We start from the raw sequence: 15282 nt of genomic DNA on the forward strand, positions 1-15282 counted from the left end.
AGAATGAATGAACTTCAGCTCATTAGGCAATTGTCTCCTTGTCCTTCAGATCAATTCCATCTTTCTTTCCAATGCTTTAAGTTTTTCAAGTTTTGCTTGCCTTAAGTCAGATTTGAGAAAAAGCAAACACCTCGGCTGCCTGTGGAGTAGGGGACTTGACACTGTCAAGTAGAAGCTAAATGTTGTCAACTAGAGTCCAGAGGGGGTTCGCTTGTGTGTTTTCCAAAGACCCTTAAATTGGCCATCAGCTGAAACGGTACCTGCACACTAGCCAGCCTTAGTTTGCAAACATCCTTGCATACCAGTTCCTGGACCATGTCACAGCTCAATTCTAAAGACTGGGCTCAGCACTTTATATTCTGGTAACTTCTAAAGGGATGAGTTAAGGCAGTGAATATGTGTGTTACGGCATTATAAGCTGGTGGTAGAAAAGATTAGGAGGAAAAACAAATGGAATTTTGCCTCTGAATAATTAAACTGTTCCAAGAGGAGGAAGTGGGGTCCCACATTCAATTCCTGGACAAACCCTAACCTTCTGATAAACTACTAACTGCAAAGTTGTAACTGTCATGAGAAGCAATCCCTGATGAGCTATGTGTGGTGCTCAAAGGAATTGCAAGAAGAAAAAGGATGACATTTGTTATCAAATTCATGTTTCTGAATATTGGGGGGAAAAAGATCACAAAAGATACTGCCAAATTCTTATGCATGTTGTTTGAATAAACTTATTTATTCTGATTCTGGATCAATGACATTTCCTTTTTCCCCAAACCTTTTCTTCCATAGAAAGAAAACTGACTCGTGAGCTACTGCAAAGAAGGTCAATGATTTGGCTTAATTGCTTCTCCAGGGGCAGGGGGAGAAGAAGATCTAATAAATAGAGATGGTTTCCTATAAGAGAGCAAGTATACACACGTTAACACATCGCCTCCCTTCCCACAGAGGCCCTAAAGAGGGAAAAGAAAAGACTTGTTATCTGCTGCCTCCTAATCAGCATCTATATTTCAAAGAGTAACAAGTGGCTTATTATGAGAATTCCACAGCATCAGGAAACTTCACGTGAAACAAGATGTGATATTGATAAACAGAGTGCTTCCTTCTAGAAAGATCCTTTCAATATATAGGCAGCTTCCTTGGATGAGCATATCCACTCCTTCCTTATCACAAGCCTATAGAATACATAAGACATGGCATTGGTGAGTTTTTATTACCTATTTGCATGTGTAGCTTAACATATCGGTGTCCTCTCTATGTCAGGCACAGCAGAGACTGTATGTGGATGTGACCGAGAGCCCAGACCCTGGGGGCAGGCAGATGTGTGTCTTCTCCTAACCTTAGGAACTTGGGCCTCTGACGTAGCCTTCAGTGTTCTCATCTGTGAAATTAGATCATTTGCATGGATTACGGAAACAATGGACATAAAGCATTTACCATCTTACCTGGTGCATAGTTACCATACCAGAAATGGCCGTTATTACTGTCAGTATTATCAGGCACTGAAAAGAAGATATGATCCCTGCCTCCAATGATCCTAAAATCCAGGGCAAGACATTACTTGGGCAATTACTAGGATAACAAAAAGTGCAAGGCAGTGCAGGGCGCCTGCTGCATGTTACCTGAATGAGCTCGTTGTATATTTAGCCAGAAAATCTGAAAATTTTATGCAATAACTGATAGAACAGGACCCGGCTTTTATTGCTATTGCAATATTATTTCATCTATTAGAATTAGGAAAAGTTTTGTCTTCTCTGGAAACTTGGGGTTGGGGTACTCCTAGCCCCACTTCTTGATTTTTTTTTTGATGTGTCGATGACATCTTTTTTTCTATTTAATTTCAGTTTACTGCAATGTGCCTCAAGTCTATTAAATCATTATAATGACTAAAATGCCACCTGGTAGATGTATTGGGCATGATGGGAATAAGTAAAATATGTTCAGAGAGATGTGAGAAGATAGTAAATTCACAAAACAAGGATGGAACACTTTGTCAGTTCTAGTCTCTGGGAAGCAAAAGCCAAGACAGAGTAAGAAGTATTGGTGGCAGGGGGGCGGTAATGTTTCTGAAAGATAAAGAACTGGGGGAACAGAAGTACGCAGAGAGGGCCTTCAGCTTGTGACACACGTCTAACAGCTTTGAAGGGTGAGGGGGAAGGAAAAAGGAAGAACTAAGCACTTCAGACTGCAGTGAAGTCTGAGAAAGTCCCAGCCAGCCCACTGGGTATGCCCGCCTGCAGAGTGACCGGGCTCTAGAGCCCCCGCCCCAGCCTGGGAGCCTCCCCGTGGGTGAGGGCCCAGGCTGAGTGTGGCAGTGGATTCCAAAAGTCCTCAGTTATCTGCACGCCTTCTAGCACATTCTGCCCAAAGGGAGATCTGGGGGTGCACCTCCATGGTGGCCACAGATGGTGTCCTCAACAGGGCCATCAGAGAAGAACAAAGAGCTCTTGGATACTAGAAGAGCGATTACTGAAATTAGACATTCAATGGAAGAATTGAAAATTAAAGTTGAGAAAATCTCTCAGAACATAGAATAAGTCAAAGAGAGAGAGAGAGAGAGAGATGAGATTTTAAAATGAGACATTAGAAGAGTGATCCAAGAAAGCCATTATCCTATTAATAGAAGTTTCAGGGTGGGGGAGGGGGAAGGAGATAAGAAAAAAAATTGTATTATAAAAAGAAGAGAAATTCCTGGAACTGAAAACCAGGTACGGTGTTCAGCACAATGAATTTTAAAAAGACCTATACCTGAGTGCAACCTCATAAAATCACCCAACACTAAGAAGAGATCTGCAAAGCATTCAGAGAGATGCCACAGTTCACCTGCAAAAGACAGAGTGTCGGACTGTTATCAGACTTCTAAAGAATATGCTGGATGCTAAGAAACAGGAGGTGGAGTGCTTTAAAGACATTAAAGAAAATTATTCTCATCCTAAAATTCTCTACTTGGCCAATCATGAGAGAAGATTAAAGCATAGAAGCATTTTTAAAAATGTAGTTTGCAAGCAGCTTGTCTCAGTCACTGGAAAAGGTACTCCAGCATGACTGGAATAAAAAAGAAAAAGGGAGACATTGGAGTCGAGAAACAGTTAACTCAACCAATGAAAACAATGACGGGAATTTTCAGGGTGATATTTACAGTGGATCTAGAAAACCTCAATCCAGGCTGGAGCAAGCAGCCAGAGGGGACCAGGAGAGAAGTCACAAAGGACTAAACATGCACTTGAAATGGGTAATAATCGAGGGTATCATAAAATGTGGAAATGCCCCCGCTTCTATCAAATAAGAGGTGCAAAAAGGACTCTGGGAAAAAACACTCTGTGAGAAATGTGTGATGCTCCTTCAGGTCCGGCCCTCCAGAGGGATGGCCATGGTGCAGGCGGCTGAGGTGAACGTAGACGACATTGAACATAAACTGAGCACCAATGAGCTAAAGAGAGGCCTGGAAGCTGAGAAGAAAGTAGCAGAGGAGGAAGCCAAGCAGAAGGAGCTCAGTGAGAAACAACTAAGCTGGGCCACAGCAACTGCCACCAACCTCACCACTGACAATGGTGTGGGAGCTGAGGGGGGAGCCTGGACCAATCCACGGCTCTCCGTGGCCCCGCAGTCCACCAACCCAAGCCCCTTTAGACGTCTTGCTCCCTCTTCTCATTCAAGAATACAGCCACCTGCAGCTCGGGACCACCTGAGTGACATCCCCTTAAATGCCGCAGGTAGGATCCATGCCAAAGGAGCTTTGGAGGAAAAGCTCATCTTCTATGACTTTCCAGTCAAGTTGCAAGTCATAGCCCATTCCAGGAATTATAAATCAGAAGGAGAATTTATTCATATCAATAGCAGACTGCATCAGGAGACATCATTGGAGGTCAGGGGAATCCTGGGAAAACCAAGAGGGGTGAGCTCAGCTTCATTCGCTGTGAGGTCGCACTGTTGTCTCCTTGCTGCACACGTTACCTCAGCTGCTCTCTGGCCTCAAAGACCAAGACACGCTATTGTCTCAAAAAAACTGGCCTTGTTCCTGAATGGTTTTGTGAGGCAGAAATTTATCATCTACTCTAAGACCATCACACATATAAGAAGATTCTTGGATGAGTCAGGATTCCTAGCGATTGGCACTCCCACGATGAGGTTCATCCCAGGGGGAGCTGTGGCCGAGCCTTGTATCCCCCACCACAATGAGCTGGACATGAATTTGTGTATGAGAATTGTCCCAGAACTCTACGAGAAGAGACCGGTGGTTGATGGCGTTGACTGGGTTCGTGACGCTGGGTGCCAGCTCTGTAATGGGGAAACACATTTGACTCACAATCCTGAGGCCACCACCTGTGAGTTCTATGTGGCCCCTGCAGACTGTCACATTCTCATGAAAAGCACAGGGATGATGAATTGCTTCACAGGCAGTTAGCAATGTCACCTACTGTCCAGATGGCCCTACAAAAGTTTGAGAAAGCCCTGGGAGAGAAGCTGCCAGAAACTAACTTCATGGAAAAGCTGTTGAATATCCTCCACCTTGGGCCACAGCCAGGCTCCAGATAAGCGTGCTGGGGAGTTCCTGGAAGTGACATGCATCAGTCTTACATTCTTCAGCGATCACACGCAGATAATGAGCCCTTTGGCCAAATACCTCCACTCTAAAGGGGTTCCGACTTAAAGCTGTTTGTCATGAAGAAAGAAATATGCAATGCCCACCCCAACATGAATCATCCCAAGTGGCAGCAGTGGCGGTGGCAGCTATTTGAAGAAAAGACCAAGGCCAAGGCTGCTGACAATGATAAGGCCACATTCATAGCCAAAAACTTCTGCAATGCCCTGGACTACCGCTGCCCCCACAGTTGGCTGGGGAGCAAACACCCACCAAGTCACCATGCTTCTCACGGACTCCAACAAACATCAAGGAAGCACTTCTGTTCCCTGCCTTGCAACCCGAAGATGGAAGGAAAATGTAGCAACTGCTGATACGTTGGCGAGCACACAGGTGGTACTTTGTCTGCAAGATAATCATCGCAAGTCACGCAACTGAGGTATCCTTGCCCTTCTGCCAACAACAAGCAACGCAAGGGAATCCTTCTATGTTACTGTCCATTTGACTATCACAGTTCAGTCACAAAGCGAGAGAAAAGGAATTAAGAATTCCATTTGTATTCCTTGTAACCAAATAAACTGTTTGTCTCCAACAAAAAAGAGAAAGGAACGGGGTGCAGTAAGAAGCAAACCCAGTGATGTTGATGTAGGCAAATGACGCATTGGAAAAAAGGAAACGATTTGGCTTTGAGGCTGGGAACAGTCTCTTTACAGTGACTCAAGAACCCTGCTATGAAACCTAAGACAACGAAAAACAATCCTACTATACAACTGGGCCAAGCAGTAAACTATATTTACGTTGTGACTTGAAGGTAGGCATTATTGGTTGTTTTTTTTTTCAAATTTCAGAGTCAATCCACAAAGCAGGAATATTGTTGAAATTTCAGGACAAATTGTAATTGTTAATAAATATTTGACAATGTAAAATAATACATAGATGACAGACGGAATGTGGGGTGTGGGGGGAGAGGTACAGGAAGGGTAAGGCCATTTGCCAAGTTGGAATGATGTACTAGAAAGTTGGTGGAAACAGGTAATTTAATTACATTATTTAAAGTCACAAAAGTCACCAATAAAAGAATTAAAATGAATACAGATACTAAATATTGTGAAGAGGAAGGGAAGGAAGAGGTTAATGTGAAATAAATTTTCATTTCTCATGAGTTAATTGATAAAACTTGATATTATAATTAGGATATAGAGTTACAATTGTAGTAACTGTACTTGTGGAAATACCTAACCAAAGAATTAAATACAGAAACAATGAAAAGAGGTGAAAATGAAATCAAAAGCTGGCCAGGGGCAATATCAGTTTTCATAAGTTCTGTATTACTTGATTTTTACCGAGAAGAATTATTGTTCTGGTAAAAATTAAAAACAAAAATACCTTTAAATTTTGTACTGTTTAAGGCAACAGGGGTTGCCACTTTCGCTACAATTTTATAGCATATACATCCTAGGAGAGTAGATTTTAAACTCTTTTATGTTCTTTGTCCCTTCAATGGGGCAGAAGATTGTGTGACCCATTTATTCAATTCTTCCCTCACTGCTCCTCTTCCCTCTCCCGCCCCAAACTTTCTCCAGAGTGCGCGCGCGCACACACACACACACACACACACACACTGCCAGAATGAATAAGGAAATTGGCAGGTTTCTTAAGGAGACGCTAATGTAGTAGTCACCATTTTTAATTGCCTGACATAATTAAGTTATTATTTCATGTCCAAAATAAAACTGTGCGAACGCTGGCATATTGTGAGCGTTACGTTTGCAGTGATATAACAGTTAGAAGGGTGTCCTACAGCCACTGGTGTGGACATCATCCAGGGCTCAGGAAAAAAAAATGTATATTTTTAATCTCACTTTTAGAGCAATAGTCAACTTGGTAAGGGAATCAGTTTCAAACATATAGAAAAACAGAAAGAATTAGACAGGGAACACCCATAAATAACATAACTTCCTAGATTCTACCAGTAATATTTTAGGTAACTTGCTTTATGGAACACTTATTTATCTGTCTGTCCATTCATGTATTCATTCAAGCCCCTGTTTGGTAGCATTGTATCTTAATGGTCTAATAAAGATATTTTTACTGTAAATCCAAATCTTTTTGTATCAATGTTAACAAGGAACTGGCTGACAGATCTCAACAGCAGATAGGGGTTAGACCAGTTTCTCTTGGTTAATGCTGCGGTAGAAGAAGCTTTTAAATAAAGCATTTGTTTCTCACAGAATGTAACCATCTGTTCTTTCTGACGGGTTCTTTGACTCCTGTCATTTTTAACTATGTCTCTAAAATAGATTTTTCAGAGAACTGCTTTTGGAACAATGAGGAAGAGTTCTCAGGAAAAATTCACTGACTGAAGTGACCTAAAATCAGAGGAGTATATGGATGAAGCAACTTCTTAACAACAACAACAACGCAACAACAATAGGTTTTGAAAAATGTCCAACGTCTGTTTCACAACCACCACAAAGTTTTCCACAATATATCACCCAATCCTGGAGGAGTCTAAAAGTCTAAAATCCTAAGAGGGAGACTTCCAATCTTGAGAATCAGATAAACATCTCAACTCCTGAGGGCTATTTGAAAACCAAGATAATTTACATGCCCCAAGATGCATTCCATCCTTATTGACTAGATTTCACTCTGACATTTGTTTCTGGGTTGAGTTCCTGTCAAGCATCTGGGGTTTTGCTGATTTGTTTACTTATTGAAAGGAGATGTGGAGCCAGTGCTGGTCAAAATTTTAGGTGCAAAGGTAATGAAGCAGGAAACCTAACATAGCCATTTTTGAAGTGTAAACACAAGTAGTTTACATTCAACCCTAAAATATGGAGCATATACTCTTGCTGCCATTTATCTGTTCATTTGTGCATTATATCCTGATGGGCAGCTAGAGATGGAAGAGCGTGTTTTGGGAGTACTAGGGAAGGTGGAATTAGCAAGTGGCTGGGAGAAACTTGTTTTTAAAAAAGGAGACTAAGGACTAATCCTGCCAGGAGGGGCGAAAAGGTCTACTCTGTATCCCCAAGGGTATTAGAACATAAACAGAATCCCAGGACATGTCAAAGAAGAGAAAGTAAAGATGAAAAGTAGGTAACAGTGTAGGAGAGAAGTGGGAAAAACACCTAAGTAGGTTAGTATAGACAGAATGGAGAAGAGGCATCTCTGAGTTCAGCTGGCAAATTCTCAAGTAACCAGGTATTACTTACTCAGGGCTGTCCTGGGAGATAGGTTACGATAAAAATGAGATGAATGCTAGGGGCTGGTGAAATACCTCCAGAGAAGCTGATCTGACCCAGAGCTCCAAAGATGGACTCTCATTTGCTTAAGCCAATCAGCATAACCTATCACCTTAGCCACAGTTACTGGCTCAGAGATGGCCTTGTGGTCTTGGGGCTCCCAGATGGTGTGCTCTATGGCTGTGAACTGTGGAACCACCACAGCCATGTTGACACCACGAGGGAAGACAGCCTTCCTCATGGCAGGCAGAAAAATCATGTCCTTGGGGACAACATGAACCACTGGATCAACCTCTTCCAAAATGGAAATGACCCCTGTGCTTCATAGATGTGACCTGATCATTAAATAGCGACAAAGTGATAAGAGTGTCGGGTAGTCCAGAAGGCACCTCTAGCCTGGCTAATGGTGCACATTGTACCCCCTTATTAGAAAAGAATTCGTTACCGCATCCTCTGGCACATAGACAATGCCCAACTGACACACAGGATGGGGAAAACAAATTTCACTCAAACCAACACATAATATTGCTAAAAACCAGGGTTAGAAGCAAAGGAAGCTGACACGCTTGTGTCAGCAGGGAGGTGGCGCTGGTGGCGCTGGTGGCAGAGTTGCGGCCGTGAGAGGTCAGGAGGAGTTGAAGTAAAAAATTATGTGGAGCATATCTCCCCTACTCACCCTCCGTGACAGAGATGAAATACCTGAGCAGGTAGGAACAGCGGTCAGCAAACAGATTCCCTCACATTTTCTCAGCTCCTCTTTCAAGTTCTTTCTGTTTCTGACAGCCAGCAGCTCACAATGGGGGGCAGGAGGGCGGAGATGATACCCTTCTCTTCTGATATTTCCGGGCAGAGAGCTCTCTAAGAGGGAAGATAATATTTGATAGTGTAATATTAGAACTATGTTCTGATATTGACTTTTCTAAGGAACCATTGTATCCCCAAATAGTTTCTTTCTACTCCGGGTAACTCAGCTTCCTTTTCCACTGCGGGGGTAATCAGCCAACACAATCTTGCTGAGATGCTCAGAAAGTCAGCTCAATAAACTATTTGAGAAATACTCAGGTACTAGCAGGGGAGAGAGAAGAAATTACGACCTGGAAGAACTACAAACTGCCACTTCCTTAGTATTTATTGCCAGGGTTGTGTGCCAGGCCAGTGCATAAATTGTCAGTGAGTGACACCCAGAAGCCCTCTCCTAAGGATCCAAAACAACTTTCAGAGATCAAACAAGACATCATTCTAGCTAATAAACGAGGTCATAAAGTGAATACACGGATTTCCAAGCAACCGCTGCGTGGGGGGAGATGTTGTTTTCTTTATGAACTAAACGCATTAACGTTTACGGCAGCGGATTTTCTTCGGAGGGCAGTAGTGTATCTCATTTATCAAGACTGTGTGTGTTGTGTGTGTGGTGTGTTGCTGGGAGACAGAGAGTTAATAAATATGGTGCAAATTACAAAGAGTGCCTCACCTTGGGGGAGGAATAAATGTGATGAACAGGGTGATTACAGAAAGGGAGCCGCTTCCTCGATGCCTGTGTCCTGCAGCCAGATCTTCCAGAGCTAATCAGAGGCATGAACGTAAACAGCAGAAAGGTCAGGAATTAGCCTCCAAGTAAATATCCAGTGACTTCGAGGGCTTAGCCCAGGAGAACATGGGTCAAGGCTGTCCTTGGAGTTCTTTATGCCCAAAGTACACAAAGACATAAATGCGAGAGTCTCTGCTCTCTGGAGATTTACGCTCTATTCGGGAAGACATATTATGTACAAGAAAGTTGAGATAGCATGCGTAATCCTGACTGGTAAGGGCTGAAAAAGTTAGAGGCCTGATGTTGCAGGAGCCCCTAGGATTGCTGTGGGCTTGAAGAGGTGGATTTTGAGCTGGGCTTCCCAGAGAGAGAGCAGTGCTCAATGGTTGGGTGGGTAAAAATGTATAGAGGGAAGTCAGAGAAGTAGAAGGAAAAGACAGATGAGGTGGCCCCCTGTTGATTCTGGGAAATCAATAGGACTCCTTGCATGCCCACGAATTATCCCCTCATCTCTCTTGTTTAAGCAACAGTGTTGTACTCACATGTGAAAGAAGACGATTGGAATGAATAAAGCAAAGTGCCAAGGAGGCTTTCTAGATACTATCCTTAATAGGATACTATCTAGATACTATCCTATTTTATTGTAGAGCAGGCTCTCGATGACTTCTATATGTGTGATTTCTTTCTCAATGCAAATGACATTTTAAAAGGGGTGGGGACTATGGATTCCAATCATGATCATAGTCCTTCTGCAGAATTTAAGAATAGCAGGAACATCATCATGCGAGATTGGAGTTCACTTTAAGCACAACATAAAATATTTTTTCAGAAGTTTCCTGGACACCTACTTAGGACAAGCGTTTAGGTCAGAAGTTAAATTAAGAAACTAGTCGTTGAGCCCCAGGACAAACCCACTCCAACGCCCGTCTCTGCGGTCACCTGCTGTATTGCCAACGCAGGCCTCGATGTCTCACGTAGACAGAAGGGGAATGACAATACGGGCTGCTGTGACGATGTCTGCCGTAAGTGTCAGAGGTCCTGGAGATCTTTCCTGGGATCGCTGAGCGGTTTCCATCTTCTTGAGGAGCAACACCTTTCAGGGAGTCAGCAGCGAGGCCATCTGGACTGCAGAGTCCAAGCTCAACGTCAACTCAGCTGCCTCTTAAGGTCCTAATCTCCCCATTGCTTGAAATGCTCAAGCCATGTGTACAAAGCTTAAGTCATGATCTCATTCTGTTTGTTTCCTACCTTACCCACAGGGCAACCTCTGCTGCCTCCCATCCTGGAGGATGATACCAACATCTCTCTGTCCAGTGAGCCAAGCCCATAACACAGGCTCCTCTGCCGTCTTCTCACTGTAGTTCCCGCATTACTGCTCTCTTAGTATTTTTCCTGTCTGCCCCTTGCACCCCATTCCTATAGCTGCTGCCACTGAGCAGGTTCTCACTGTTGTGCATCTGGAATAGTGTAACAGCCTCCTAACTGGCCTCCTTTGCTCACCTACAGCCTGTTCTCCATGATGAATCAGGTCTTACCACTCAAAACCACAATTCTGCTCATGTTACTCCTCTAGTTTAAATCTTTCCCTGCTTCCAGGATAGGGTTCAAACAATTCAGCTGGCATAGAAAAGGCTTGATGATCTGACCCCTGCCTACGTCATGAACTTTCTCTCTCACCATACCCCTCCCCGCAACCACAGTCCAGCCAGGCTGGATTATTTTCATGATCTCTGAAGGCACCCCACTCCTTCCTGCTCCTATGCCTTTTCCCAGGCTTCCTTGCATGGAACGTTCTCTTAGTTACCAGGTCTACCTGGCCCGCAAAGCTCACCAGTCATGCTGGCAGTAAATTTCATCTGAAGAATTGTTAGCTAGATGTAGCAGTTAACTAGGTGACCAAAAGTGTACAAAGAGAACTCAACAGCCGTCACCAGGTAGCAACTGCTGTGACTGCCTCTGTCACTGATTTGTAGGAATTATCTACTTACGTCTGGTGGATGATTCTTCAGACGAAACTTCCTCTCTTAAAATAGCTGGGGTGCTTCTCATCCTCTGACTGTACCCTGACTAATATGAACCAAAGAAACCCTTTAGCACAAGGATGTCTAATTCTCATGTCCTCCCATGAAAATACTAATGGATTAAAAAAATATTTTACAAACATAAATCCATCACAAAGAGTTGACCTCCAAACCATGAACTGAATTTGGAACGTTTCTACCGGTAAATCTATTCAGGACGCCTTCACTCTATAGATCTTCAATTCAACATCATTGTTTCAGAGAACTCCCGACTATTGAATGTCAGTTACTTCCTGCAGGGCCTAAAACAAATCCTTTTGACAAGTCCCACCCCAATCCAGCCAGCTCTCCCTTCTCCTTGCTGTCCCCCTGGGCCTGGGCCCAGCCTCCTGAGCCTCTGATCACAGTCTCCATTGGTTTGTCATTTGTATTTGTCTCTGCCCTTTCCTCACCCAGCCTGAGAGCAGGCTCATTTCTTCTGCTACTGTGAACCCCTCACAGCACAGAAAATGTTATTCAAATAAAAAATGAAGGGGTGAAGTGAATAATCAGGCAAAAGGAAAATCCATTTGCTGTGAGTTATCACTGTTTATTGAGTGGGAGGCCTTGGGCACATTAGCCCTTGATAAATATTGCTGATCACTCACCAGTAAAATTGATGACCCTAGTTTCTCGTGAGTGCTCCTGCCCGTTTGGCTATTATTATTTGGATCTAGATCTCTTAAAGTAAACAATAGTTTAATTCCTATGAATTAGTGACAGAGGCAATCACAGCAGGAAGAGCACGAGTTCGGAGTCAGAAAAACCTCGGGGCAAATTTTGAGTCTGCCACCTGTATGACCCTAGGTAAGTTACGTCACTCCCGAGCACCTCCATGCTCTCATCTGTAAATTGGAGTTCTGATAATAACAGTAAACACTTACTAAGTGTGATGTGCCACGTACATTCTCAGTGTTGTGCACTGATGAACTAATTTAATCCTCTAACAACCCTATTAAGTATTTCCTGTTATCACCCTCTGTTGTCTAAGATCATCCCGCAAGGAATTCTTGGGGTCCAGATGGACAGCCAGGCAGTCTGGCTCCACAGCCCACCTCCCTAACCATCTGCTCAATTGCCTTTTCCCTTCCCCCGATTTCCAGAAATCTCACCCAACGAGCTACTATATGTTGAAGGTGTGGCCCACCTAAGCACCGCCTAAAATGGAGCGAATCTGGCCTCGGCGAAGGAATTCCGAAAGAGTTTAGGTTCAGTAGGGTAGGTTCAGATTAGAGTTACCACTGAAGTACAACTGTTATTTCTGTGATGAACAGTTTGGCAAAAGTCTCCGCCTCAAATAGTAGCAGAACATTTTCCTGCCATCCTTCGTGGACAACTTGGTGAAAGGTATTTGGTTCTGTGATGTTTATTCTGTGCTCCGTTGCTAAGGAAAAGGTGATGTCGTCAGATAAAAAGGCATGAGGTGAAAATGAAGCCATGTAAAAAGCCACTAAACCAGCCATGAATAGAGTACACATTATCCGTCTACCCTGCTTCATGTTTCTTCCCATCCCAATTGCTACCTGGGAATGTATTTATCCATTTATGTGTTGTCTGTCCCACAAAAATATAGCCTCCAAGGGGCCAAAACTTAAATATAGCCTCCAAGGGGCCAAAACTTTATGTGTTTCATTCCCTTTGCCTCCAACAGTGTCCTGCTCAGAGAGCGTTCTCCGTAAGTACTTGTGAATGAACAATGGAAAATGTCTTCAGTACCAGTTTCTCTGCAGACACAGAAGGATTCTCCTCGTGCTATTGCTCACACCCATTCTGACAGGAGCTGAGGATCTAATCCTCAATGGTAACTAAGCAGGTCCAGCTCACAGAGCAGGATCAGAGCTTGCATTTCCTTCAGTGCTGAGAACAGGGCGCAGTTTTGGACAAACCAGCCAGGACTCTCAGAGGACACAAGAATCAAGGAGAGATCTGAATGAAACAGGGAGGTGGGGTGGATGTTAGCACCTTGAATGAGGTCTGACTTGAGAAATTCCTTTCATAATTTAGTACCAGAAAAAAAAAAAATCTCTCTCAAAAAAAAACCGGTGAGGACTAAGGAACTCCATGCTGCCCTTCTTGGCTTTAGAGCCAAACCTAAATACAATATTATTGCTGTGCTCAGTAATAGTAGTTGTGTTGGCCTAGGCTACAGTTTTAGAATCTCTTTTCTCTCACTCCCCCTCTCACTCTCTTTCTCTGCCTGAAATATTTATCTCTACTTTAATATCAAAAATTTAATATATCATTCTGATACATACATCATCTTTTCTATGGTAATAAATCCGTATCTGTTTCTTTCATTGTGAACCATCTCAGATTTAGAAAGTAGAATATAAATGTAAATATCCAAATAAAGAAAGAATTCAGAGAAAACCAGCACAGCAGGCTGGGCCGACAACCCTGGAAATTCCCCTTTCCCTGTCCCCCGCACGGCGTGTTTTCTGCCCCTTCCTACCCGCCCCCTCCCCCAGTCGTGTCCCTAGGTCTGGATTGGCAAGGAATGTTCTCATTCATCTCCTTCCAGCCCTTTTTCTATCACCTATACCAGCCATGTGCCCAACAAACCTTTTCCCGTGCCCTTCTACTTAAACTTCATCAGGACTCTCGACCGCCCAGCAGAGAAAAGTCCACTCAGCCTCTCACACTCTCCAGCCACAGGTTGTGTCATGTCCCCTCCCCATTTATTCAGTCAATGTGATTCTGTTTATAAAAATGCATGAAATGCCTACCACATGCCTGGCCCAGCGTCCCGGCTCATAGAGCCGTAAAGCTTGGTGTCCTCTGCGGAGTCAACTTGACACCCTTGAGTCAATCCCTTCTCCTTATATCCTGCCTCGTGTACCATGTATATCCCTCTATTCCCTTGCTCCAGTCCACACTATTGGATAGGCACTTGCTTATCTTAATGGTTTGTTTCCTCTGCTTGACTCTGAGTTCATGGAAGCAGGAGATATTGCTCATTCATCTCTGTGTCTTCAGGGTATGGAGGTGGCACATGGTGGGTGCTGATAAATATATGGGTGTATGTATATAATAATTTTTTTATCCTCACTTGAGGACATGTTTACTGATTTTAGAGAGAGAGGAAAGTAGGGAGAAAGAGAGGGAGAGAAACACCTATCGGTTACCTCTTGCATGTGCCCTGAGTGGGACTGAACCAACAACCCAGGTAAATTCCCTGCCTGGGAATCGAACCTGCAGCCTTTTGGTTTACAGGATGATGCCCCAACCAACTGAGCCAGGACTATAATAATTTTTTAATTGAGGAAATTAAGGACATGAGGAGCAAAAACAGCATTCAGAACAGGGCCTTTCACATAGCATGTGTTCATTAAATCTTTGTTTACCGAGAGAGAAAATGAGGTTTTTTACCCAGGGTAAAAAAAAAAAGTCGGGGGGAGGGAAGGTAGTGGATGGGATACATGAGCAATGAATGTATACATGGAAGCATCACGTGAACAAAGGTGTAGTGACTGAAACCTTGGATGTATGTGTTCAGTTTGATTCCATACATGCATGTTCCTTGAACATCAGCTGCAAACAGGAAGGCTGAGCAGCTGAGGTTTGAGCAGCAGGGCTCGTGTGATATGAATCTGTGAAGCACTAAGGTGGGGACTCTGGGACCAGACGGACCCTGGGGTCAGGGCCCAACCTCGCCTCCACCATTGCCAGCTGCTTTGGACAAGTTACTTAACCTTTCTGAGTTTTAAGTTTTTACATAAAATGAGCATTAAAAAATACCAAATTCGCAAGCTATTGTGAGTGTGTGATGAGACAGGTCATGAGGTATGTAAGGTACAGAGAAAGGACGCTGTAACTGTGAGTGATCAGTGCTAATGGCCAAATAAAATACCAAAGCTGCGCTCCAGATTCATC

The 15282-nt window shown here is 43.6% G+C and overlaps 1 pseudogene; it reads left to right on the forward strand.

Annotated features, from left to right (window-relative positions):
• The first annotated feature begins 3358 nt into the window (after positions 1–3358).
• Positions 3359–5014, forward strand: LOC129081856 (lysine--tRNA ligase-like; annotated as a pseudogene).
• Positions 5015–15282: the final 10268 nt, after the last annotated feature.

Source organism: Pteronotus mesoamericanus, unplaced genomic scaffold (assembly GCF_021234165.1).
Source record: "Pteronotus mesoamericanus isolate MK-2021 breed Mesoamerican mustached bat unplaced genomic scaffold, CSHL_Meso_final scaffold_1186, whole genome shotgun sequence".
Classification (NCBI taxonomy): domain Eukaryota; kingdom Metazoa; phylum Chordata; class Mammalia; order Chiroptera; family Mormoopidae; genus Pteronotus; species Pteronotus mesoamericanus.